The sequence below is a fragment of the Tympanuchus pallidicinctus genome, unplaced genomic scaffold, assembly GCF_026119805.1.
Source record: "Tympanuchus pallidicinctus isolate F22 unplaced genomic scaffold, pur_lepc_1.0 scaffold4, whole genome shotgun sequence".
NCBI lineage: Eukaryota > Metazoa > Chordata > Aves > Galliformes > Phasianidae > Tympanuchus > Tympanuchus pallidicinctus.
In genome coordinates, this window is record NW_026294758.1 from 29,318,843 (window position 1) to 29,345,228 (window position 26,386).

Consider the following 26,386-nt stretch of genomic DNA (forward strand, 5'->3'; position numbering starts at 1 on the left):
ATGAAAGGTAAGCAGGTTAAAGTTTCTACTGATCTTGCAGAAGAAACAGCATTACAATGATATTCGATATTTTGGGGCTATTCTATACAATCTAAAGCAGAAATGGTTACAATGGTTTCACAGGTTACACTGTGCAGGATGAAGCTGGTTCTAAGCAAAGTTACACTGTCACAAATAGGCAATTTCTAACACACATTATCCATATTAAGCTACTGTTAGAGACAATCAGGGCAATTTGCGCTGGACATTGGGCTAAATGGTTAAGTAGGGAAAATTGCTGGGATCCCTCCTTTTCTTTCTTTCAGGATCCCATGAAAGAAATGTTGGGTTTGTCTGCAGTATCTTTGCTTCAATATTAATTTCACTATGCTGATTTCAATATCAGAATAAACGAGTAACGATATTCCCACCTAATATTACCAACTCAATTACTAAATTCTGTACTCCAAAAAAGAAAAATTTGTAAATTCAAACAATACCTTGACCTTATTTATAAATGTAAATATAACTACTTTCAACCACAATTTTTAGAGATAAATTTTCAATTATTTAAAAAAAATCCAGATCCGCATTTCAGGGAAAAAAAATAGGTAAAAGAACTGTATCAATTATATATATGTATGTATATGTATGTATGTATATATATATATATATATGTATGTATGTATGTATGGATATATATATGTACCAACTGCTAAAACTAACCAGAAAACACAACAAATAACTCAGTATACTTCTACATAAAGTTGACTGTGAACTGAAGAAAGCGTCTTCTGTTTTTATTGTATTCCACAAATGAAAACCAAAGACTTCCACAAGGAAAATAAAGAATCTACCAGGAAAAAAATAATATTTTTTTTTTTAAAAAGAATAAAATAAATTAAAAAAAAAAAAAAAATACAAAGTTGGAATGACTTTAGAAGCTTTTGAAAATTACTGGATATTGTTACCTGTCAAAATATTTATTTCAATTAAGATTTTTGAATTACTGGATTATGTTCTTCTTTAATGTTGCTAGCAATTTACTAGCAATTAACAGAAAGTACTGCCAGCAAAAGAAAGTCTCTCTCACCTCAGCCTGTCTAAACTTCATTTAATACTTCACTCAGAATAGAAAGGTTGTTCTATGAAACTGTAGAAAATTGTTTTTACATTAGTTGGCCATGGTTACATATTTAAAGCAAGTCTATTCTCTATTCTCACCCAGTTATTGTACAAAGCATCCAATCCAGTCTCCACTACGTCACTTACTTTCAGAAAGAGATTCAAGAGGTGATGCAGTGAACATTCAGTGATCTTCATTCACTTTAAGCTATTACTGTTACATCAGCATGTTATCTTGGCACTTGCATAGCACCAAATTATCCACTGATATCACACACAGCCCAAGAAAACAGAATATTCCACTGACAGTGCATTTCTCTTGTTACATATATTCAAAATTCAGCAATATCCATCCTTTCAAATGCCATGTCACTTTTCACGTGGCTGTCTGCTTATGTGTCTGGCTTCTGCTGTTTGCATTGCTTCAGTAGAATAAAAAGACATATCAAATATTCAAATCTCAGTCAGTGAGACTACTCATTTGCAGGCTGTGAGTGGAGAGTAAAGCATGTTGAAGCATTTGGACTGCCTGGAAAAAAAGAGCAACAGTCAAGGCCTGGCAAGGTGTGTGGGAGAAGCTGCCAACAAGATGGGTTTTTTCACTGCCAGATATGATAAGAGGTGATTTTAAACCGGGAGCAGCCTGAGATCCACAGTCTGAAGAGTAAATAAAGATTGCATGGAAAACATGGCTAAGAAATGCTTGAAAATCCTGCACAATTCTTTGCTTCAGCTAATTACTCTCTGAGTGGAAAGAAGAACAGTGTATCATGCTTTGAAAAACACATTGCTTTTTCAAACACATTTTTCAAATTCAAGCTGGTTCTACTTTTCAGGCTACTGCTGGATTTCACTGTCTGCAGTGAAACAGATGTCTCAGAAGCTTAAACTAAAACTGAGATTTATGTCCTGAGTTTATTGACAATTCCAAACTTTTGCAATATGCAAGGTAAAGTGGTGCATTTTGAATACCATAAATTGCAACATATTTTCAATTCTCCTATACCAAATATTGTAATTTGTGTAAGCAGATTAGAGTAATTAATTACAGACAGCACAATAATTAATAATATATAATTTGCAGCTAGTGTTGTCAGCTATTATACTAACATGGTCTGCATTATACTAATAGCAATGAAGTGCAGCATACCTAAAATTTACAGAAGTATACTGCTAATGTAGTTACAAATATATCTGCTTTACTGCAGCTTATGTAGATTTTTTATGTTGCGTCTGAAAACACATAAAAATCTGAACAGCCAGAAAAGAACTGTAGAGTTGTTTACAGAAAATCATAGAATCATAGAAGCATACACTGGCAGAGTTAGGAGGGACCTCAGAGTTCATTAAGCTCCATTCTTCTGCCAGGGGCAAGATTGCCTCTCATTGGATCAGATTGCTTAGGGCCCCATCCAACCTTGTTTTGATCGTCTCCAAGGATGAGGCACCCTCAACTTCTCTGGGCAGCTCTGCCAGGGTCTCATGCTCTCTGAGTAGAGAATTTCCTCTTGACAACTAAGAGGAGAGTCCTAAATCTCTCCCCTTAAAACTCTTCCCCCTTGTCCTACCATTAATTACCCATGTGAAAAATGTTTTCCCTCTTGTTATAAAGCCCCCTTTAAGTACCGAAGTGCCATGGTGGGGTCTCCCTGGAGCCTTCTCTTTGCCAGGCTGAATTAGCACATCTCCCTCACCCTTTCTTCACAGGAGAGGTGATCCAGTCCTCTGATCACGCTCATCACTTTCCTCTGGAGCCTCCTCTGCATACACACCAAAATTACAGTTAAGATCCAGAAAACAATAAAACTAGGATTTAGTGTTCTTTTTTTGTTTGCTTGGTTAATGTAGTGAGTTTGTGTGTGTGTGTTTGTTGTAGTTTTGTTTTTGAATTTTGCTTTGTTTTTAATTTTCATACAAAGCTGTCCCCTAGCTGTGTAACGTGAGGACTTTTTACATTTCTAGGAAAACAGTCTCACTGATGTACTGTAACTGATTTACAAACATATGTTCTGCTGCATTTATCCCACAAGAATCTTTATCAGAAAAAAAAACTTTTGGAAACATATGATCATGGATACTAAAAAGAGACAAGTCAGGGCAATGGCAAGTCAGGAATGATCTTTAAAGATTACTCAGTTTGGTCTCCTATCTCTCAATTGTAATTACTCAATTGTAATTCCAGTGGTTCCTTTTGTCGCTAAGAAATGTAGGCACTGTTCTGGATTTATGTGATACTGTACAATAAGATAAACAATGTTGAGGACATAAAGGCTCAGGAAAATTTCATCTGCTCAACCCTAGACCCTATTTTTTCCCCCAAAATGTAGAGCAGGATGGATAAATTGAGGTTTAGAAGTGTGAAATAAGGTGTGAAACTGAATACTAGTACTTTCTCTTACTCTATACCATCACAAATATTCTCCACTTATTATTCTGCTAAGCATACTGTAATAAACACATTATGAAAGGTAGTGTCTAATTTAAAAATAAAAATCCTGTAGTTTCTTTAAAGGTAAAGCACTGTAAATAGAACCTTACATTTTACATGAACTGAATTTTTCTTTTCTCATAACCTATAATAACGAGATACGTTGATTTTACCAGAGCTCAGAATAATCAGGTCTGTTTAATGTCAGAGAATATTTATTATTTGAAGGCCATGAATATGATAGGGCATGTTTCCTATTTTTCAAACAGAACAATCTTGTTCATTTCAACTTTTGTTACTGTGTTTCATAGTGATTGCTAAAATTGGGTTATACTTTAAAAAAATGTTCTATGAGTTAAACTTCTTCTAGGATTACAAGTAGCTTAGTGTATTTCTCAAAAGACACTAAATATAGGTCTTGACGCTAAAATATTTTGAAGGGCCATTCCTTACTTTAATTGAGTACCAGAATTTTATTACTGACAGGACCACCATAAAGCATCACCATAAGAAAACTTCAGAAAAAGAAAAAGAGCAAGGATATGGGCTACACACTAATATACAGATAAAAATAAAATATATGACAAAGATCTGTCATATGTTATCTTCCCTTTCCTTTACAACTTAGTACATAAAATCATACCTAAAACATATCAGAAAAGCTCCCAGACATCATCATCCTTATCACAGTACCTTATTGAACTTCACTGTGTTGTGCCTTACAGCACATTTCAGTTCAGCAAGAAGAATGCCATACAAGATAAATATATTTAATAGTTTTTCTTTTTTTTTTCAGATAAGAAAGTACAGGTCAGAGACATAACACATAGAATCATGGAATCATAGAATAGCTGTGGTTGAAATAGATCTCAAAGATCATCTAGTTCCAAACCTGTGTGCTGTTGACAGGGTTGCCACCCATCATATCAGGCAGCCAGCACTCCATCCAACTTGGCAGTGAACATTTCCAGGGATGGGACATCCTGCTTTTCTGGGCAGCCTGTGCCAGGGCCTCACCACACTCTGGGCAAAGAATTTCTTTCTAGGCAGTTCCTTCTTGTCCTGTCACAATCACAGTGTGTACAAAGTCAGTCTCTCTCCTGTTTATAAGCTGCCCTCAAGTACTGGAAGGATTGAATGGCTTCTCCCTGAAGCCCCTCCAATTTTCCAAGCTAAACAAGTCAGCTGGCTCTACATTTTATTGTGGCATTTTTTTCAGCCCTCTGAGAATCATTGTGGCCCTCCTTTTGATCTGCTCTAGCAGCTCCAAAACCTTCTTGTGCTGCGGCCCCAGATCTACATGCAGTACTCCAGATGCGGCATCTCAGGGGCAGAGTAGAGAGGGACAATCCTTTTCCTCTTCCTGCTGCCACTGCTCTTTTGATGCAGCCCATAATACTGTTGGGTTTCTGGGCTACAAGCACACACTCCTGGCTCTTCTCTAGGTTTTTGTCCAGCAGAACTCCCAAGTCTTTCTCAGCAGGGCTACTTTCACTTAGTTCTTCTCCCATTCTGTACTCATACCTGGCATTGCCTTGACTCATGTGCAACACTTTGTACTTGGCCTAGTTGAACCTCAGTAGCTTAATATTGGCCCCCTTTTCAAGACTGTCCAGGTGTCTCTGGATGGCACGCATTCCTTCAGTTGTGTCAGCTGCACCACTTAGCTTGGTGTCATCAGCAAACTTGGTGAGTTTGCACTACATTTCACTTGCTTCATCCTTGATAAAGATGTTGAAGATGTCCCAGGACATCCTTGGAGGACACCAATGGTGTCCCTGGGGGACACCATTTACCACTGGCCTCCACCTGGATGTAGAACCATTGACCATAATGCTCTGTCTGCAATCATTCAACCAACACTTTATCCACTAAATAGTCCAGTCTTCAAATCCATACTTCTCCAATTTAGAGGTAAAGATGCAGTGCAGGACCATGTCAAATTCGGGTAGACGATGAGAATTGCTTTTTCTTTGTCCATTGATGTCATCACTCCATCATAGAAAATCACCAGATTGGTCAGGCATATTCTGCCACTGATGAAGCCATGCTGGCTGTTTCAGATCACCTCCTCATCTCACATGTGCCAAACATGTCTGTCAGGAGGATCTGTGTTAACTTTTCCCTTTCTTATTACAAGCTAGTATAGTTTTCTGTTTAGAAACATTAAGTACATTAACCAAGTGTACACTTGCATACCAAAGTTCAATTCATATGCTGAGGTAAACAGTGTTTAGCTTATGGTTTTATAAGGATACATAATTTCACAGTGTTAATTGTTGACAAAGATGATAGTTTGTGCATAGATCCAAATCAACTTTGTGTTTAGGCTGTCAGGGATCACTTAGAGTTCAGAATAGGGCAACGATGATGGTAATGGGCTGGAGCATCTCCCGTATGAGGAAAGGCTGAGAGACCTGGGCCTCTTCAGCCTGGAGAAGAAAAGACTGAGATGGGATCTGATCAGTGCTTATAAATATCTAAAATGTTGGGGACAATTGGATGAAGCCAGACTCTTCAGGGCTGTGTACTGGTAGAACAAGGAGCAGCAGCCAAAAACTTGAACACAGGGAGTTCCACACAAAGATGTGGAAAAATTTCTTTACTGTGAGGATGACAGAGCACTGGAATGTGTTGCCCAGATAGGTTGTGGAGTCTCCCTTTATGGAGATATTCAAGACCAATTCCTACTTTTGTGATCTGTGGTGGCTTACCTGTTTTAGCAGAGGATTAAACTCAATGATCCCTCGAGGTCCCTTCCACCCCCTGCAATTCTGTCATTCTGAGATTTTCTTTGAATAACTTTATAAAGCTATTTAGAAATTAAAAAAAAAAAAAAAAAATTCTTTCCTGAATAGTCATTGACTTTCAGTAGTTTTATTTTTAATTATTTAAGTAGACATTTCTATTTATTCCTTTCCTTCATCCACTATATTATGGATGTTCTTGTAAATTTTTATTTATTGATTTATTTTATTAGGCAGTAATTTATAAAGCCATTTTAAGGACAGTATTTTATATTCAAATATTCCAACTCATTTTCCCAATAGGAGAGACCATTTGATTTTGCTTACTAAAACTCTTGACAAATAGAAGGGTGAATGATAATAAAGAACAAGTGTTCTTTGTCATTTTCTGTATCTTCTTTCTCCTTATGCAAGAGTGAAGTGATGACCCTGATACTCACTTAAACTTTTGTACATTTTATATCAGCTTTATATGGTGGCCCTCAGCATCTGATATTAAAGTTGTCAACTTTTTCAAGGCTAATTTCAGTGTAGTATATTAATGCAATTGCTGATTAAACCAATCAAAGCATTGTTACATTTATCATCTGTTATCTTAAATGTATCACAATACTGCCTGTAACTGATTTTAAATAAATTGATTTCCACATAAGGTTTCATTAAGTAGGTTTAATTGTCTTCATTAGCTAAGACAATTTGAAATACTTAGCAATAAAGAAATTATTAAACCTTAAAATATTCACAATGAAGACTTAATGAATGTGTCAATTAAATATTTAATTTTTTGCAATGCTATGTAAATATTTAATTATCTCCTGAAAATATGAAGATTAACTAGATTGAAATATTTTATGCTAAAGGGAGGAGATCAGAATATGTGACTAAGCAGTGCAGTAAGTGGCATAAGAAGGTTAAATCTCTACTTAATTTATTAGAAAAAGTGGAAGTGACTGAAAAAAACCAATCAACTAGTTACAACTAGAGAACCTGCAGCATTCTGATGATCACTAGGACAATTTCAATGGACATGTGATATTCAAACAGAGATGTTCTATTTTATGATTTTTTAAGGTCTGGTGGAACATAAATTTCACAGTTATAAAATATAAACATAAGATTGAAATAAATACTGTACTAAGAATTTACAAAGCACTTCATGCTTCATGTAAGATGACATCTCAGAGGAAAAGAAACCTTGTCTCTTTTAAGGCAGATGAAAATTCATATGAAAAAATGGGAAGGGGAAATAAATATATAGCACACAATAAAATACAGATTATGGAACATGCAGATAAGTATCACAGCGGAGAAGTGAGTATACACTGCTGGTATAAATTCTTCTAGTCTTCTAGGAGGGTTTACTTCAGTAATTCATGAAAATCAGCCTTAATCATAGCTATTGCTAAATCGGCAGGTTTGGGAAACATTGCCTAGTTTCTGCTCAAAGGCATTGCTTAAAGTATCTGTGTATAATGCATTGTTATTACCTTCATATTGTTATTCTTCTTCATGAAGGCTCCAGCACTCAGATTTCTACTCCTGACTTTTCTGAAACCATTTTACAAACAAAGTAGATACTCAGAACATTCTCCGAAAACTGTACAGAATTTTTCCCTGTGAAGATTACAGATTTGGGTTCATTTTCCACCAATCATGCCCAGATTTTCCACCATCACAGTTCCCTTCGTGCCAGGCAAGTACCTTCTAGTCTGGGTTTTGTAAGCCCTGCTGGCAGGAGCAAGTCTCTGTGTCAGCGGAGGAATGGAGAATGCAGGACAGCAGTGTTGACAGCCAGAGCTACAGCAAGGTAAGGCAAGACAAGGCAAGACAAAGCAAAGAGTAATAATTTGCAATGGCCTTTCCAAAAGTAATTCCTCCTTTTTTCTTGCCCCATAACGTTAGAGGCACCTGTTGATGATATGGCAGTAAAGGTTGAACCTTCCCACCAATATTTTATTTGTTGCTATGCAACAGATGACAGCAGTCTCACATGGAAGTGCAGATGAAGAAAAAGTGTGTAATTGAATTCCTCCACGCGGAAAAAAAATGGCATGCACTGACATTCAGTGACACTTACAGACATTTATGGAGACCAAACAGTGAATGCACTGTGAGGCAGTGGGTGATGTGTTTCAGCTGTGGCAATGGCGACATGAAAAATAAGCCGTATTCTGGACAGCCATGCAGGCTGCTACAAGCACAGCATACAGACTCTTGATAGTTACAAGTGAAAGTGCACAGCTAATGGTGCTATCTATGTTGGAAAACAGAGCTTTGAAGATGGGAATTGGCTCTACCAAGTAGTGTTATTGTGTATCTTTGTGTCTGTTGTAGGTTCCATGGAAATAAAGAAAAGGCATTATTTTCAGAGTGACCAAAATATTTAGTTGCAAGAGTGTCATTATAGTTAGTTTGGAATTATTCTGTTGTCACTAGCAGGAGGTGAGATCATTGTATTTTTTAACTTTTTAAACTCATTTTCATCAATTTGATTCAGAATGCACAGTTTTTAGATTAATGGTAAAAATGAATTACATTAAACTAATCCTCTCAGTAAATAATAGATTAAGTTTTGCAATGATAATTTCATGTTTTGTGTAATAATAATTAATTGATTGCATTTTTAAGATGCAGAAGATTTATTTATAACTCGTTTGTGAGTTATTCCATTAGATAAGGTACTTGAGAATAAAAAAATTCATAACTCTGGTTGCCAAAGTGTGAAATTAAGGGTTACAAATTTTCTTAGATTTTCTAATGGAAGAAAGAAGTAGAGAGGGCAGAAATAATACAGAAAAAGAAGGACTGGAGATATCTCCTTTCAACCTTGTAATTATTAAGAACTTTTTTTGTTTGTTTTTTTTTTTCAATCCCATGGGGAAGTTTTTATTGAGTAACAAGATCTGTGCTTTTCTAAAGGTAAATTTTTAAAGTCAGCATATTGTTCTCTTTTGTTATAGTCCATTGGTAACCTCCACCTGAGTTTCAAATTCAAATCTGTGCACTGCTAATTATATTCTTGATTCTTAACTATATTTGGGAAAATAGCAAGGGAGAGCTAAACAAACAATTCAAAGTGGAAAAGCAAAGAAAGAGCAATTTAGATGTGTGGAGATGCCTCCTCCTTGCCTCATCCACACTCCCACTCAGCTCTTCATCCAGACAGGCCTTGCATGGAAAGGCAACAAACAGTACTGAGAAAGGCCAACTAACTGCCTCAAACTAAGGGGGAGCAGAAATACCTGATAGCAGATGCCCAGTTCAGCAGCTGAGGACAGACTGAGCATGTATTTAACAAGGATCTGTGGCTATTAGTCAGATACATTACCCCACTAATAGTGAACAGCTCAAAAGTCCCTTTAAGCCCTCACGCATAGCAATTGACTGCATAAAAGGATCTCTCTTCCATTAGGGGTGCTTCTCAAGATTATGTGCAGAAATCCCTTACACTTTGATGTTTAGACACCTTATCGATACAGATCCTTGGTAAGTGACTAATAGCTTGCTTTAGGCTTTGTTAGCTTCACTAAAATCACATCTTAGTTTGACTGTGCATGTTTAATCCCTTAGGTTTAAACTATTGACCATGTCTGGGACTAGGAGTGGATCCAGCTGCACCTAGGCTACTTGTCTCTGTGGTTTATGGAGTTTATGAAGTGTGAGGGTCCACTCTGAAACTCTCAGCAGGAGGCCTCCTATATCGGTGTGTTTATTCTCTACAAAATCAATGATCAAGTTTGTCCAGCTGTCTCCAATCTTGTTAAGTCACTGTTAAATTACTAAATTATATCTATATTATGATAATATTTCTGTTTCTCTTTTACAAATGAAGTGTATAGTGTAGTTGGTTCCATCTGCAACAAGACATGATTAGCTAAAATAACCACATTTTTAATGTATACTTTATTTTTTTTAATAACAAAGAACAAGCTAAGGAATCTAGGAGAGTATCACCGTCCATATGAGAAATGATGCCATATGGGAAGATCATTCATTGCCATTTGTGTAAGGTAAGAGTTCACAAGAAGCCACAGCGAGCAAGAAGACACAAAAAATGGTTGTAAATCAGGTGCCATTGCATACTGTCGTTCTTAAATAACTGTTTCATAAACAAGGGAAATATCTAGTGTGTTAAATACGTGCAACATAACTTTGTAAATATGTACACTGAAAAGACTATATTTCTAAGCATTCTGATTATTTGGTATAGAGTGACACAAATAATCTGATACCAAAATGAAAAAGAGTAAGATTTAAATAATTTGCTAGAACCATTTCAATAAGGTAAAAGTGTTTAAAAAATCAGATTACATCTGAGTTTTGTTACTTTCAGTGAAATTATCTTTCTCTGACTGATCAAATGGATTAAATTCATTCAGAAATGGCTTACTTGCTTTAGATTTTTCTAAATCTGCAGTAAATTATTTAAGACATCAGATTTTGTATCATACCTGAATTATACTTAATTAAAACCACAAGGATTCACTTCTTTCATGTACTGATTTTCCATAGTCAAATCTGTAGTAGTCATGCTACTTAAGAAGAAATTAGGAACCCCATTACCTACTTCTGTTAGTGAACAATATGTCTTTTCCTAATATTTTGGGTTTTTTTGTTTGGTTGGTTGTTTTTTTTTAAATTTCATTAGCAAGAATATGCACCGTTCTGTCTTGCATTTCAGCAGTTTCACATCCTTTTATATAACAGCCTTCTAGTGCTTGACATTTAGTTTATGGTATAAATGTGTAGTCCTAGAATGACAAGTTTGATACAAAATGCTTATGTGATTACATAGTTCAAGCATTTTAAAAATGTACATTATGCAGCTGTCAGACGTCCATTTTTGAGAATAAATCTGACAAAATTCATGTTTGATAAGTAACACAAGAGAAGTGGAAATTTCCCTTCTAATCCATTAGTCAGTGACAGACAAGATTTTCTGTGCTTCATTTAATCTCCCATCTGCCATTGTGAAATGAGTCATGCTGTTTAAATAGAAGGAATACTACACAACTCAAAAAATTCTCGTGATCCTGAGAAACCTGGGCTTCATTCTTCATATAAGATCATGACAGATCTTGTATGTTAGAGGAGTTCTGCCTTCTCAAAGGTACTTGAAGAATGACTAGCCCTCTCCCACACAATCAAAATTATCCAGAACTAACATGGATTTAAACACTGTGCAATTCCAAGAATGTCTCTGTGTGTTTCTGTCATTCATCTGCAATACAGGCAAAAGAGGGAGGCTAGGCAAATAATCAATTAGAAGTAGAGCTTTGATTGTTCCTGGTAAGTATATCAAAAAACTTTGGCCAAAAATAAATATGCTTGTGTGTGTATGCATAAAATACATATATATATATGTATATACACACACATATGTATAAAAATTCACAGGAAACACTTAGTAATCTATCCAGGATACCAAATGATTACATTCCTTGACAGACAGATACTGATCAGAAGTACTCAGGAAACCTCATTGTGTATGAGTCATTTTGGTTCAAAATACTGAAAATGGCATTTAGATATTATTTTTTTTTCCCTTAGTTTCCAGATAAGCAAGTCAGTACCACTGTGGGGAAGGCCACCAAGAAGTCTTGACTGACATTATTCCACAGATCATCAAAATGCAGCAGCATTGATGCTACAGAAGTGGAAAAACCCAGTATTTAATTGGAAGTAATTCTGGTTTTAGAAGAGAAGAGTTTCCCTTCTTTCACTCCAACCCAATAAACAAAACTTTTTTTTTTTTTTAAAGTTTTAATCAATGAGTTAGAAAACTCTCATAGATGAACTTATCTTTCAGTCTAATTCTGCAACTTATTTTTGTAATATGTAAGTGTGGAAAAAAACACTGAGGTTGTCATATATGATTACAAAGAACAATTTCAAGAACTGCAATGGTTATCTTTAAACTATATTGAAAACATTATTTTGTGGGGTTTTGTTTGTTTGCTTTGGATTGGTGGTTTTTTGTTTGTTTGTTTGTTTGTTTGTTTTAAATAAGGAATCAATGTGCAAAAGGCATTTTAAATTTTCTTTCTTGAGATGTTACTGACAAATTAAAAAAAATGAATATGACTCATGAGGGCACAATTTGGTTTTAGAAAAATGCATAAGCTTCAGAACCTACTTCATTAGAATAGAAATATGTTCTGTACCTCTGAAAATTAAATGCTGCCTCTTTAAAATTAAGTCTGTACTTTAAGATTCTTAGAACTGTAATGAAGAAATGAAGAACTTTACACATATTACTGAACAGTTTTGTATCTGAGTCATTTATTTATCAAAGTATTTATCAAATTCATTTGTTGTACTGAAACAAGTGTCTTCCCATCATCCGTTGGCCACCAAGTATTTTAAAATCATCTCCAACTCTCCCAGTGTATCTGTCTCATGATGTTTAATTATTTAATAAAGCTAGTAAGGGTAAAGCAGAATTGAAAGGTTAAATATTTAGATGTTTGACATCTTTTTTTTTTTTTTAATTATTTTACAATCCTAATTAGGATTTGGGAAAAGCACTCTAAGAAAGCTGCTCTACTTCACACTCAGTAAAAAAAGAAATCCATAAAACCCAACTCTTTTCTTCATTTACTGCTGTTTCACACCATTTCACACTACTTTACACTCCATTTACTCTCTCTATTTTTTTTTTTTCCTAGCTCCAGAAAATATTTCCACTGAATGTTTAGAAAGTTGTAAGAGAAAGTACTTTTCATATGCTGCTGTGTTTAATTAGAGGTGTAATAATAATAATAATAATAATAATAATAACAATAACAATAATAATAATAATAATAAAATAAAAGTCCATATTTTAAAATGCTCATTGAAGGAAAAAAAGAAAACTGAAGTACATCTGCCTGTATTCAGTGGACTTCACCAGCATTCCATGCACATTTTAAGAAATGTTGAAAATACATTTCTTTAAATAAAAATATTCTACATGTAGTCCAAGATAGTTCCTCTTCACTCAGTTTGGCAGGCAAGCCAAAAGGTTGGACATTCATGAACTAGATGATCTTCTAGATCCCTTCCAAATCAAACATTCTGCAATTCTATGAAAGGTACTTAGATCCTCCAAGAGGAACTCGAGCCTGTGGCTTCCTACAGATTTAAGGCTTGAGTGCCTTTGATTATGTAGAATTCTTGCTCTGTTGTAAAAGCAATGAACTCAAACTTGTCTTCTTCCTTTTAAGTAATAGCAGAGGTAATATTTGCTACCTGTGCCTGCATTTTCACAGAACTGGCTGGGTTTTACACACATTAAACCTGTGAGAATTGATCTAAGCCTGTTTGATTGCAGTTTCATAGTGAAGAGGTAATAATAGTCTGGAACATATTTCTATGACTGTCATTTTTAAAAGAAATACATTCCAATGTAATTTTCTATATTTATTCCTCTGCTAATTTTTAGTTTAGTATCTAATATCTTCATTAAATGAAATAGTCCCTTCCTAGCATTTTTGTTTCATTGTTTTAATTTTAACTATCTATGAAAGTCTTTAAGTATGTAACATTGTACAGTGATTTACCTTTAGCTTGTATGTCAAGGATTTTCAACCTATTTTTGTTATATGGTGTCTTTTGACAACATCTAAGCATGTGCTTAGATTTGAGACTGAATAAGACATGACAGGAATTATTCCAAAGAGTAATTCTAGTTTCGCATGTAGATATAACTCATTCCTATTTTGCAATTCCTTGTCAGTTCAGTTCTAAATTGCAAAGATATTAAAAAAACTCTTTTTACAGAAATTTCTATGTTTCAAGAGATCTGATTCAGGAAGCTGTAATAGGGATGAATCTCAAAACAGCAAGACTGGACTAAGGTCCATGGGAACTCAGAATAGTTACTTGCTGATTAAAAAGGAAAAAAAGAAGAAAGAAAGAAAAAAAAAGAATAAAATGTCAATGCCTGAGTGTAAACTATGAAATACAGATTAAGGATACACAATTAATGATACCCAAACCCCGCATATTCAAGAGCTCTTAGGCTCTACTAAGGAGACTAAGAGGAACATGGCAAGCCAAATAAGGAAAACCACTCCCATTCTAGGACACCGCTACTACCTGGGAATAATTTCTTAAGTGATTTCAAGGTTAAAATAATTTTAAATTTGTTTCTTGTTTAGAAAGAATTTTTGGAGAGAAAAATAATTTGATGGAAACTATTCAAAATGTGTAGGGAAATTACCCAGGGTTTTATTGAGAAAGAAAATTCAGCGTATGAAAGAATTTTTGTATGACAGTTATTTCAGTGCAGAAACCACCATGTTTATAACATTTGTTCTGCCATTCCACATAATAAAAAAATCTTTAAAATGAAAAAAAATCTTTAAAATGAATCTTATACACAGAATATGTCCTTAATTATGTTACCTTTAATCTGTCTAAAGTACATAGTGTGAATGTGATACCACTAGCATCCCAACAGGCTGCTGCTATTGAGATTAAGTCTTTTATTTAATAAGGAAATAGTAGAATTGGAGATATAGAAACAGCTATATCTTCTTCAATCAAAACCATTCTGTCAACTCCAATTATTTAGAAATACAGAATATTTATGTGCATACAGTAATGTTAACCAATGACATACACATTTGCTTCTTTTCACAGTAGCTAGAATGCGATTGTGTCAACAGAAGCATGATTGTGGTTCTGATTCCAACCTTCAGCAGGCAGCTGGAGCCTGTCATTTACTGTAATTAAAATAAAATCAACAAGGAAGTGCTATATAATAGCACTTAACAGATTAACAGATAAGTTTTACAAATATATATTTTAAAGTTCTATTTAAAGAATGATTTTAAAAGTGAGATTTTTTTTTCCAGCAGATTTTTCAGTAACAATCTAAAAATTCAGGAAACAATCTATATTTTGACATTAAAACATTGTTCTACTTATGAATAAGGATAGAAGGTCATCAAGTGACATTTTAGTAACTACTCTTAAGTTTACAGTTAAGAAATAATGTCTAAGCACATTAGAATTCAATTGAAAAAAATCTGCAGAAAAAAAAAATTGTTAGGCTGCAACAATGAGTCAACTTATACATTTTGAGGTTGTAGGTTATTAAGTCTATATCAGAACAAAAGCAGAATCATAGAATCATAGAACCATTTGCATTCAAAGAGACCCTTAAGGGCCACCTAGTCCAACTCTGCAGCAATTAATAGAAACACCTGCAGCTAGATCGGGTTTCTCAGTGCCAACCTGAACTTGAATGTCTCCAGGCATGGGCACCCATCATATCTCTGGGCAATTCGTGCTAGTGCTTCACCACCTTTAGTGTAAAAACTTTCCTCTTATATGCAATTTAAATCTCCCCTCTCTTAGGTTGAAACCATTTCCCCCTGTCCTATCATAATAGATTTTGCTAAATAGTCTATCCCTTTCTTTCTTATAGCCTGCCTTTAGATATTGACAGGCTGCTATTAGGTTTCTCTGGAGCCTCCTCTTCTCCTGGCTGAACAACCCCAGCTCTCTCAGCCTGACCTCATGGGAAAGGTGTTCTGTTCCTTGGATCATTTTCGTGGCCTTCCTCCGGATGTATTCCAACAGGTCCACGTCCCTCCTGTACTGAGGACTCCACATCTGGATGCAGTACTCCAGGTGAGGTCTCACCAGAACAGACAGAGGGGCAGGATCACCTCCCTCACCTTGCCGGCCATGCTTCTTTTGATGCATCTCAAGATACAACTGTCTTTCTGGGCTGCAAGGTGCTGGCTCATGTCCAGCTTGATCTCCATCAGTACCTTTCTAACAGGTTCTGTTCTGTCTTTACACCTGCCTGCCACTAAAAGTGGGAGTAGCCACAACCCAGGTGCAAGAAATTTCATTTGAATTTACTGAACCTCATGATGCTCACCTGAGCATCCTGTCATCCTGTCCTTTGGCTGCGTCGATTGCAAGCTTGATGACATCCAAAAAATGCTGAGGGTGCACTTGAACCTACTGTCGATGTCATTGACGAAGATGTTAGAGAACAGTGGTCCCACTACCGACCCTTGGGGGACACCATTTTTTCACTAATCTCCATCTGGATATCGAACCATTGACCATCACTCTCTAGGTGATGAACTTGCAAACAGTTTCTCACCCATTGAACAGTCCATCCATCAAATCCTTATCTTTCCAGTCTAGAGAGAAGGATGTTATGTGAGATCATGTTAAACACCATACTGAAGTCCAGACAGATGACATCAGTGGCTCTTCCACTGTCTACTGATGCAGTTATGCCACCATAAAAAGCTTCTTGTAACTGAATGATGAAGACTTCATCAATAGGCTCCATTTGATCAGGCAGCCTGTAGTAGATCCTAACCAAAAGTCTCTCTTTGTTGCCCAGTCTCTCTACAGGCTTTCAGCTTGCTCATTGTTCAGGGATAGGTCTTCAAACTCAATTCCTTCCTTGATGTAGAGGTTAATGCCTCCTGCCTTCCTTCCTCCAAGAAAAATATTTGCTTTATAGTCTGAAATGGAAAAGGTACTTTTTATTTATTAAAACTAATGTAATAACACAGTTTTTCCTTTCTTGTGAAAAGATACTATAGATACTATATTTATAAAGGTATTGGAAATGAGCCAATACCCTTGTAAATTATTTTATTCATATACACATGCACAGGTACATACTTAAGAAGTAATATAAAGTTTCACTGAGTAGGCAGTCTTGCCAAGTCTGTACAATTTTAGAGTTAAAATCCAAGCTGAAAGAATCAGAAAGCTTGCTCCTTTTTTTCTCTTCTTTTTCTTCCCCCAGAGAATATTAAACTGACATCTGCTTTTAATTTAATTTAATTTTAATCAGAATCTCTTCAAAGACAAATGAAAATAATACTATTACTACTTGCAGATGATGATGCAATAGAATTAATAAGGTTTCTTGTAGAAAGTTACAAGGCAGAGAGAAAAATCAGTTTCCTGTGTGGTCATCAGTAGGACTACTATCTGGGCAGTAAGCAATCTTGAACAGCAACCTTGATTAGATGTTTTTCATTATTCCTTTGCATCTTCCTGGTAACTATTTGGGAATCTAAAGTTTTATTTTGTCCCAGAAATCTGATTTACTGTTTCAGTATAGAAACAAGTATACTAGTGTTGGATTCTAGTTATACAACTTGATTTCTGGAAAGAAGACATTGCTCAAATGTTAATTTAAGTGAAGAATGAAGGTCTTAGCTTTTCTGTCAATGCACTATGTTACCAGTCCTGCAAATAGAGATGAGCCTCTGAAAAAAAGTTCTTTCTATTTATTCTGAAAGTATCTTCTGTCTCTGTCTTAACAGTCTACTTTGTGTTTTTCACAAAAACAACAACAAACGCCTGAAATGAAAGTGTAATTGGAGGTGCTACAGATGCTATAAGACAGAAAAGTATACACCATTCTAATTTGAAATGACAGACATCTCGAAATAAAATTTCTGTCACAGGCAGTCTTAAAAGAAAAAGAAATTGTTACAATATGTATGTCCAGGAAAAGGAGGACTTGATAAATACTGGCAAGACAAAGAACATTACTTAGAACTAGCATTCTATTTCTTATCTATAACAAAGTAGAAAGGGAAGTCAGTAAACTCAGGCGTCAGCTGGAAATTGGGAGAAAAGTTTATACATTTCTTTCTACGTAGTGCAAATTTATCATACTCAAATTATTGCAGCAAATTTAGCTGGATCCAAATGAAATCAATATTTTCTATTTTATGCTAAATACTAGTATTTATGCTAAATACTACTAACCATTAATGATAAACACTTCCAAGACTGTTAGAAAGAATACTACATACTTTTACTGCTTGTTCATAAACCATCTCATTCAACAAGGAAATGAGGTATGTTTAAAAATAAACTTTCACTATAAGCAACTAGCACTATTAGAAATGTTATGCATTAGGTGGATAATTCTCATCCACAGAAAACCATATGACCTCTCCCATGATCTGACAAAATTCATAATTGCTAAGCACAACTTTTTTTTTTTTTTAAGAATAAATAGTTTTAGAGATTTATTTTTTGAAGTCTAATATCACTAAGATTGTTGATTATTCATTTCTTCTATAATTCAATACCCCTCATGTAATCTGCTAATTTATTCTGACATTATAGTTTATAATTTGTATTAAATTGTTTTGTCCAACTTTTTGCTTTTGCATTCTGTCTCAAATACATATACCACTGCAAAGGAAGTTACTCCTCCGCTGGAAGTTTTAAAAATGCAAACGTAAAAGAAGCTGCTAGGATTTGAGGAAGGAGGATGAAATAAGGAAGAGTGCTGCAGTGAGAAAAATATAAAACTAAGACTAAAGTTAAGACAAGACTAGAAAGCGGAAACAAACAAGCAAAAAAGACACTACTACCAACAACAAAAAGCCTGTTTTCATCTAATGTGAACAAGGGAGATCAGAATGTCAAGGGAAATGTAGGTAGATTCAGCTACTGTTCTTTACTGTTCTTTTCTGGTCAGAAATACGGTTGATTCTGATATGAAATTCTTTGCTGAGACATTAGTAAAACTCCAGGGAGAGACAGTTTTCCAGAGCAGAAACTACCCAGTTTTTCCTTCTCAAAATTAAATAAAACCTATGCAGAGTATATAATAGGGATAACCTGCTACACAAGTATACTAAGCACTGTTAAAAGATATTATACATTCACAATGGCTGTCAGCTTGTTAAAGCTTGAATACAGGACAGAATGGGAGAAAAGATCTGGAAATTATAGGCTTAAAAACCATTAATTCCTGACAGACCTACGGGATTTCTTCTTTCAAATATCTTTTTATCTAATTTCCACAATTTAAAACTGCAACTGGAAAAGAACATATGAGTAATATTGGTCTTGAATTAGTTAAGTAAAAGAAGCATCTTCAGAATAGAAATTTGCTAACAGAAATAAATGACTGGAAAATCAAAATTCAGAATTCAAACAAGAATATTGTAATTCTCAGTATTCACAGAACACTACAAAGCCCAGAGAACAAAGATCATTCTTATTGCTCTTAGCTTAACAGTTGTAAAATTGTCGATTACAGTCCATCTACTATGAATGAATCAACACTGAAGTGTAGAGGCCTAGAAGATAATTATTAGAAATTGGTCTAGAGGTACAGGTACAACAGCTCAGTCTGCAGACAGAATGTATACAAAGCTGAGGTAGATTACAAGGAAAGAAAAGAATGGAGGAAACAAAAGAGGCGTAAGAGATTAGGTATGGCTTTTTTCTTATTCTGTTAGAATAATAATTCTATTACAAATGTTAAAAAAAAAATAATCCAAATGAACAAACATTCAGAGAAAAAAACACGCAGGAGTGAAAAGCCAGGAGGAATATTTTGTACAGAGGAAACAAAATAAATGGACATTCACCAAATAAAAGTTTTTAAAATTCCTATAAGACATGGAAAAATATGAGATTTAGAAAGATTCTCCAATCAATGTTATGTTCATTCAATTAAAATTAAATTCTTTCTATATTCTGACTAAATTATTTCTGAAAGATTTTGTATCTCAACACTGCAAACAAAAACAGTAAAATTATTGGCATTACTTTTGGACCAGGACTTTTAAATATTCTTACAAAATTGATGATAAAAGCTAAACAGTGCCCTGTCCTTCTCCCTGCTCCTTCCAAAAATTTAAAAAAAAAAAAAAAGAAAAAAACACTTTTTCCTAGAATTATTTTATATCATTTGTAATTCTGAGATTCTGTATGCATTCTCATGAAAGGATGAATCTGGGGAATAAAAGCATTTACTAACTTGGACATAAAGAGCACATGTGCAGTCAGATATCTTGGCTCAGTTGACTTTTGAGAAGTCAGAAAAACTGAAACAAAAATATTATGTTCAAGTCAACATGTAACAGCTCTAAGGGCATCCCAGGACTCATTATGTATAGAAATGGGCAAGTGTGACCTCAAGAAGACTGAACAAATAGCACATATAGTGAGTATGCTAGATGAACACTATTTTCAGAACTTGACCTAATTGCCATACCTGGGAATGTAATTTTACATGATTAATTTTTTCTTATATTGAACATTCGTTAAGATCTTTTTTCTCTGATGTGAACAGTAGTACAGTTAGCTTTGGGAAGTAAAACGTATTTCACCTTCCTCTCTCAAAATGGTGGGGAACTACAGCTCATTTCAATATATCTAAACTATTTATGATAACAATTCTTTAATATTTTTCTTTTACTCATAGAATAACTAGCATAATAAAACACAGTACACTCCAATTTTTTATGGGTGTGACTAAAGATTCAGAATATGCTTTGTAAAGAACAGTTAATAACTATTAGTGTTAGAGTATTATTATTATTATAATTCAGTAGTATTGGTATCAGTATTAGTGTTAGCATTAGTTTTAGAGTAAAAAAATCTGTTATATTCATGGACCATTCCTGAGCTTCCTAAATAAAACTATTCAATGTATTAAACGCCTTTTGCAATAACCTATTCATCTTCTAAAATTGTAATTTTGAGGTTAGCAGCTCGATAGATAGTGAGCACAGAAAGTTAGCTGGAAACTAAAGTATTGAAATTGCAGTAATTTTTTAAATAAGCCTGAAAGCAGTTTGAAAATATATTAGTGGCTCTAAGGAAAAAAAAAAATCCATTATTTTAAATGCTTGTTTGTCTTTTAAGTTGCCTTTCTGACCACTGATGTGTCATTGAAATTTATCAACTATCAAATTATTGGCTGTGAAAAAAAAAAAACGTTTGACACAGTAAGAATTCACATTAACTGAGGAAATTAGATTAAACGGTTTTCTTGTTGAAGCTCATTATTCTTTGAAGAAGAACAGTATGAAGGATGGCACAAAGAAAATGAAGGATTCCTGGGGAAAATTGCATTGCAGAATTTTATAACAGGAATGTCACTGCAAATGTAGAAAAAATAAATACTTAAGAAAGAAAGAAAGAAAGAAAGAAAGAAAGAAAGAAAGAAAGAAAGAAAGAAAGAAAGAAAGAGAGAGAGAGAGAAAGAAAGAAAAAGAAAGAAAGAAAGAAAGAAAGAAAGAAAGAAAGAAAGAAAGAAAGAAAGAAAGAAAGAAAGAAAGAAAGAAAGAAAGAAAAAAAGAAAGAAAGAAAGAGAGAAAGAAAGAGAGAAAGAAAGAGAGAAAGAAAGAGAGAAAGAAAGAGAGAAAGAGAGAAAGAGAGAAAGAAAGAAAGAAAGAAAGAAAGAAAGAAAAAAGAAGGGCCAAACTACTTCCACGAATCAAGCAAGATGAGCTGCAGCAATAGAGATTGTAGTTTTCTGTCTATTTATTTATTTATTTGTTTGTTTGTTTGTTTTGCATTTCTGCAAACACATTTCAAGGAAAAAAAACAAACCTCTAAGTTGCTCTCAAAAATTTCACTTAAGAGCTCATCATAACTAACTGTAGCTAGTATGGAATTAGTAATATATATATAAATTATTATTAATTTTTACAGAATTATTTCCACTTCTTGTACACAAGCATGTACACTTGTAAGTTTGTTTCTCAACTAGCACATTTATTAATCTCCTGCGACATTTTAAAAACATAGAATCATTCATGTTAGAAATACCTGTCAAGCTAATCTGGTTCTATTTTCAGGAGAGGCAGTGATAACCCCAGAATTTTAGCAGGTTGCTCAGGACTTGTTCAATCTCCATTTTCTCCAGTCTCTCAGGAGGAACATTCTCACTCTGATTTATATGTTTGTTATACTTATTCAGTGTTTTCCTTGCTGCAATGTGTAAAAGCCCATCCCCTTCACAAGGCATCTCTGGATGAAGAAGACTAGCTTTATTTTCTTAATAATCCTCCCACAGATAAATGCAAATTGTACTAATATATATATCTGATACTTTTTTCCAGGAAGAGCCCTGTTTCTTCATCTACTCCTCAGAGCCCAAGTCCTTCAGGACCTGACTACATTAGGGGCAACGTCCAAAAGTTGCTCCAGTCCCAAAAAGAACAGCATATTGAAGATGCAGAATCCAAGTAGTTAGTATGAAGAATAATCACATGTACTGACCTGATGGCTATGCTCTTGTTGAATTTGAATAGGCAAATGCCTTTTTATACTCCAGGCTGCACTGCCAAATTCATGCCTACTTTTTGTCTTTTCCAGATTTTTTATAGAGCAACTCCTGAGTTGCCACTTTTAATTTCTTATTACAGCCACGTCTACTCTCCTGTGCTATGTCTCTTTGAATGGCAGCTCTGCACCTTGCAAATTTCTTCCTTCAGGTTGGTATTAACCATAGGTACACATGACAACACAAACATGACTTTGCTCATTTCCTCATTTTGCCCAAAGCCCCACCCAACCTGATCTTGAGTACTTCAATGGACAGAGCAACAACAACAACATTCAGTTCTCTTCTAACTGTTTTCTTGCCTGCTTACCATCCCTGTCCTGTTCTCACCCACAGCGGTGCTCTGAGGCACGTAATTTATTTCACAAGTTCCCTGTTATACCAAAGGCACTGCAGGTCTGTGACTGAACATGGACTATCATGTAAGCAACTTTAAAGTTGGAAAAGACTTCCCAGTCGTCTAGTCCAACTGTCAGCCCTTCACCACCATACTCCAAAATCATGTCCCTCAAAGGCACATTTACGCACTTCTTGAACACGTCCAGGGACGGTGACTTCACCTCACTGGGCAGTCTGTTGCAATGCCTCCCCGCTCTTTCTGAGAAGTAATTTTTACCAGTCTCCAACCTGAACCTCCCAGGTACACTACTCTCTCTTGCCCTGTTACTGTTACCTGGGAGAAGAGGCTGACCCACACTCACTGCAGTCTTCTTTCAGGCAGTTGCAGTACGAGAAAAGGTCACTCTTGAACTTCCTCTACTGCAGACTAAACAAATCCAGTTCCCTCAGTGTTTTTCTTGCAGTGAGATGTTTACCTTAACAGTACTTGAGGTGCAGCTAAATACTTTCTGTTAGTTAGTAATTTTGCATAAATTTTCATATCTACATATGTCATCTTTCTTTATTCCTTTTGAAATTCAAGACATGAAATAACGTTGAATTGGAAGGTACTTAACCTATTATTCTTCTGAATGGCTTTACATCACATAAAATAATTTATCTCTATTCAAAGTTAATGCTTAGCAAAATTTATCATAATTAATTGCCAAGATCAAAAGTAATCTAAGAAAAAGATAATGTATTTTCACAAATCGTTGCTTTTCCTAAAATCATTAAATCATGAAAAAAATAAGGACATTATGCACTGGATATTGTCAGAATACAGTTTGTCAAAGTTATTCACAATAGTACTCTTAAAATATTGTATTTGATGAAAGAAAGAAAGGAAGAAAGAAAAAAAGAAAGAAAAAATATAGAAAGAAAAGGTTATTCTCTATAGCTGAAGAAATACAATACAGAAAATCATTTCTGTAGTCTCTATTAATGCCAGCAAGTGAGATTTTGTCCCTGGTAACATACATAAGCCATGTTTTCATTCTGTTGCAGCAAAGGCTGTGTATTTCTTGTACTTATCACCAGGCTTCTGTCTCACTGTTCGTTAAACTTTTCAGGTGAATACTTCTCCCACTTGGATGCTAACTGGCAGGTATTAGCTGACTTAGCCCTAGCAGGTAATACTAATAGGATCCACCACAAATTTAGTATAAAATTCCTTAGTAAATATTACAAAATGCTCACATTACTCAATTTCTTTTGGGGAAAAAAAAAAAAGCTTAGATTTTTCTTTTGCCTCAGCCTCACATAGTCAAATAGACTCTTTACTTACACATTCATTTATTATTTATATATTGAAGTGAGCACAAACAATTTTCCCCATGAAAACAGTTGCTGTCAAGGTAGTAGGTAAATCCATGTTAACATTAAGAAAAAACTACCTTCTTACTAAGAACATTATTATTATCAAATATTTCATATACAAAAAGGATGAAACGCTTCAAAGCAGATGAACCTTTTTCTGAACTATCCCTGAGAATACTGCATCTGATTTCTTACCCAACTTCCAATCTTTTAACTTTTTTAGCTAATTTGCTCAACATTGAACTGAAGTAAGAAAGCCCTTTCCAAGCCTAATGTGAACTTTACTAGAATTTAATCTTGTTACTTCTTATCTTGTTAACAGTGGACATTCACAAATGTGTGCTTTTGTTTCTTCCCATGTTGGTTGTTTGATAATTTCTCTCAGGTATCAAGTTCTCTGTAGTTTTTTGCTTCCTTGATGCTCACTGTTTTTTTCTCTGCATTTCAATTTCAAGCTGAATGAGCAAAGACAAACCAAAATATGTTTATCCTGTCTATTTATTCTACATACATGGACATTTAAAATAAAATTTCTTCAAAGTGATATCTTATTCAGACGACCTTCTCCAAATATAGATTATCTTTCCTTCATTTGACACTGGGCATGACAAAGGTTCCATTTATTTACCAGGTTCTACTAAACATGTGTGACAGATATGGAAGTTTCACAAGACAAGTTTTAGCATAACTCCTTCGGAATTAATCTGTTCCATATGATTTGAAAATTAAATAGGTAACTCTTTAGTTTGAACAGCAACAACAACAAAAAAGATCAACAGATCAGATTCCATGGAAAGTATTTTAGCAGTATGCAAACTCTAAAATATCAGCTCTACCACTAAACTGTTTTTTTTTCAATTTTAAACTAATTCACATATGAAGAAAAAGCCAAAACACAGTGACTTGAGAGTTATCGTGTATTCAGTTTTTACTGCTAAGATGGACATTATGAATCCCAGGTGCTGGAAACAAGAGAGACATCCTGGAGAAAGGAAGACCTCCTTGATTGAGGAACATCTGATCAGAGTTTGCTAGGCAAAACTTGACAATTCACAAATTCATTGGCTCCAACAAGAAGCATGTGTGCTGAGAGAACTGGTAGAAGTGACTGCCAAACCACTCTCTATCATCTTTGACAGATCACGAAGAACAGGAGAGGTGCCTGAGGAGTGGAGGAAAGGCAGTATCGATATAGTCTTCAGAAAGGGAAAGAAGAAGGATCCAGAAAAGTACAGGTCAGGAAGCCTGACCTCCATCCCTGGAAAAGTGATAAAACAACTTATTCTGAATATCATCTCAAAGCAAATGAAAGAAAAAAGAAGATTATCATGAGTAGTTAATATGGATTCACCACTGGAAAATCATGATTTACCAGCTTGGTAGTATTCTAGGATTTCATGACTGGATGAGTAGATGAGGGGAGAGCAGTGACTGTTGTTTGTTGACCTTAACTTCCGCAAGGCTGTTGAGACTGCCTCTCATAAAATCATCATAGATAAGCTTAGGTAGTGTGTGGAAGACAAGTGGACAGTGAGGTGGATTGAGAACTGGTTGACTGGCAAAGCTCAGAGGGTTGTCATCAGCAGTGCAAAGTCTGGTTGGACACCTGTAGCTAGTGGGGATATGAAGCTGGGAGGATTGGCTCCAGTGGCTTCCAGAAGGCTGTGCTGCCATTCAGTGAAGACCCAGACAGGTCTCAGACAGACTGAAGAGTTAGAGAAGAACGTGATGACGTTTAATGTGGGCAAGTGTAGAGTCCTACATCTGAGTAGGAATACCTGAATGCATCATAACAGGTTAGGGACTGATATACTGGAAAGAAACTGGATATACTGGATATACTGGAAAGAAACTGTGAACAGAATGACCTGGGTATTCTGGTCTACAACAGTTTGGCCCAGTGGTTTCCTGGAATGTATTAAAAAATTGTGCTGCCAGCAGCTTGAGTGGAGTTCTCCACCCCTTCTACTCTGCCCTGGTAAGGCCAGTTGTGTCCTGTTCTGAGTACCTCAGTTGAAGAAAGAGTCCAGCAAAGGACCACACAGATGATGCAGGATCTGGAGCATTTCCTGTATGAATAAAGAACAAGAGACCTGGGACTGTTCTGCCTGGAAACAAGAGGACTGAGAAGGAATCTTATCTAAGCTTATAAATATCTGAAGGGAAGGTGTTAAATGGATGAGACCAGGCTCCTTTCAGTGTCCATCAATAGAACAAGGGGCAATGAGAACAAAGAGAAATAGAGGATGTTCCACCTGAACATGATGAAAAAAAATATTACTGTGATGATCACAGAGCACTGGAACAGGCTAACAAGAGAGGTGGTGA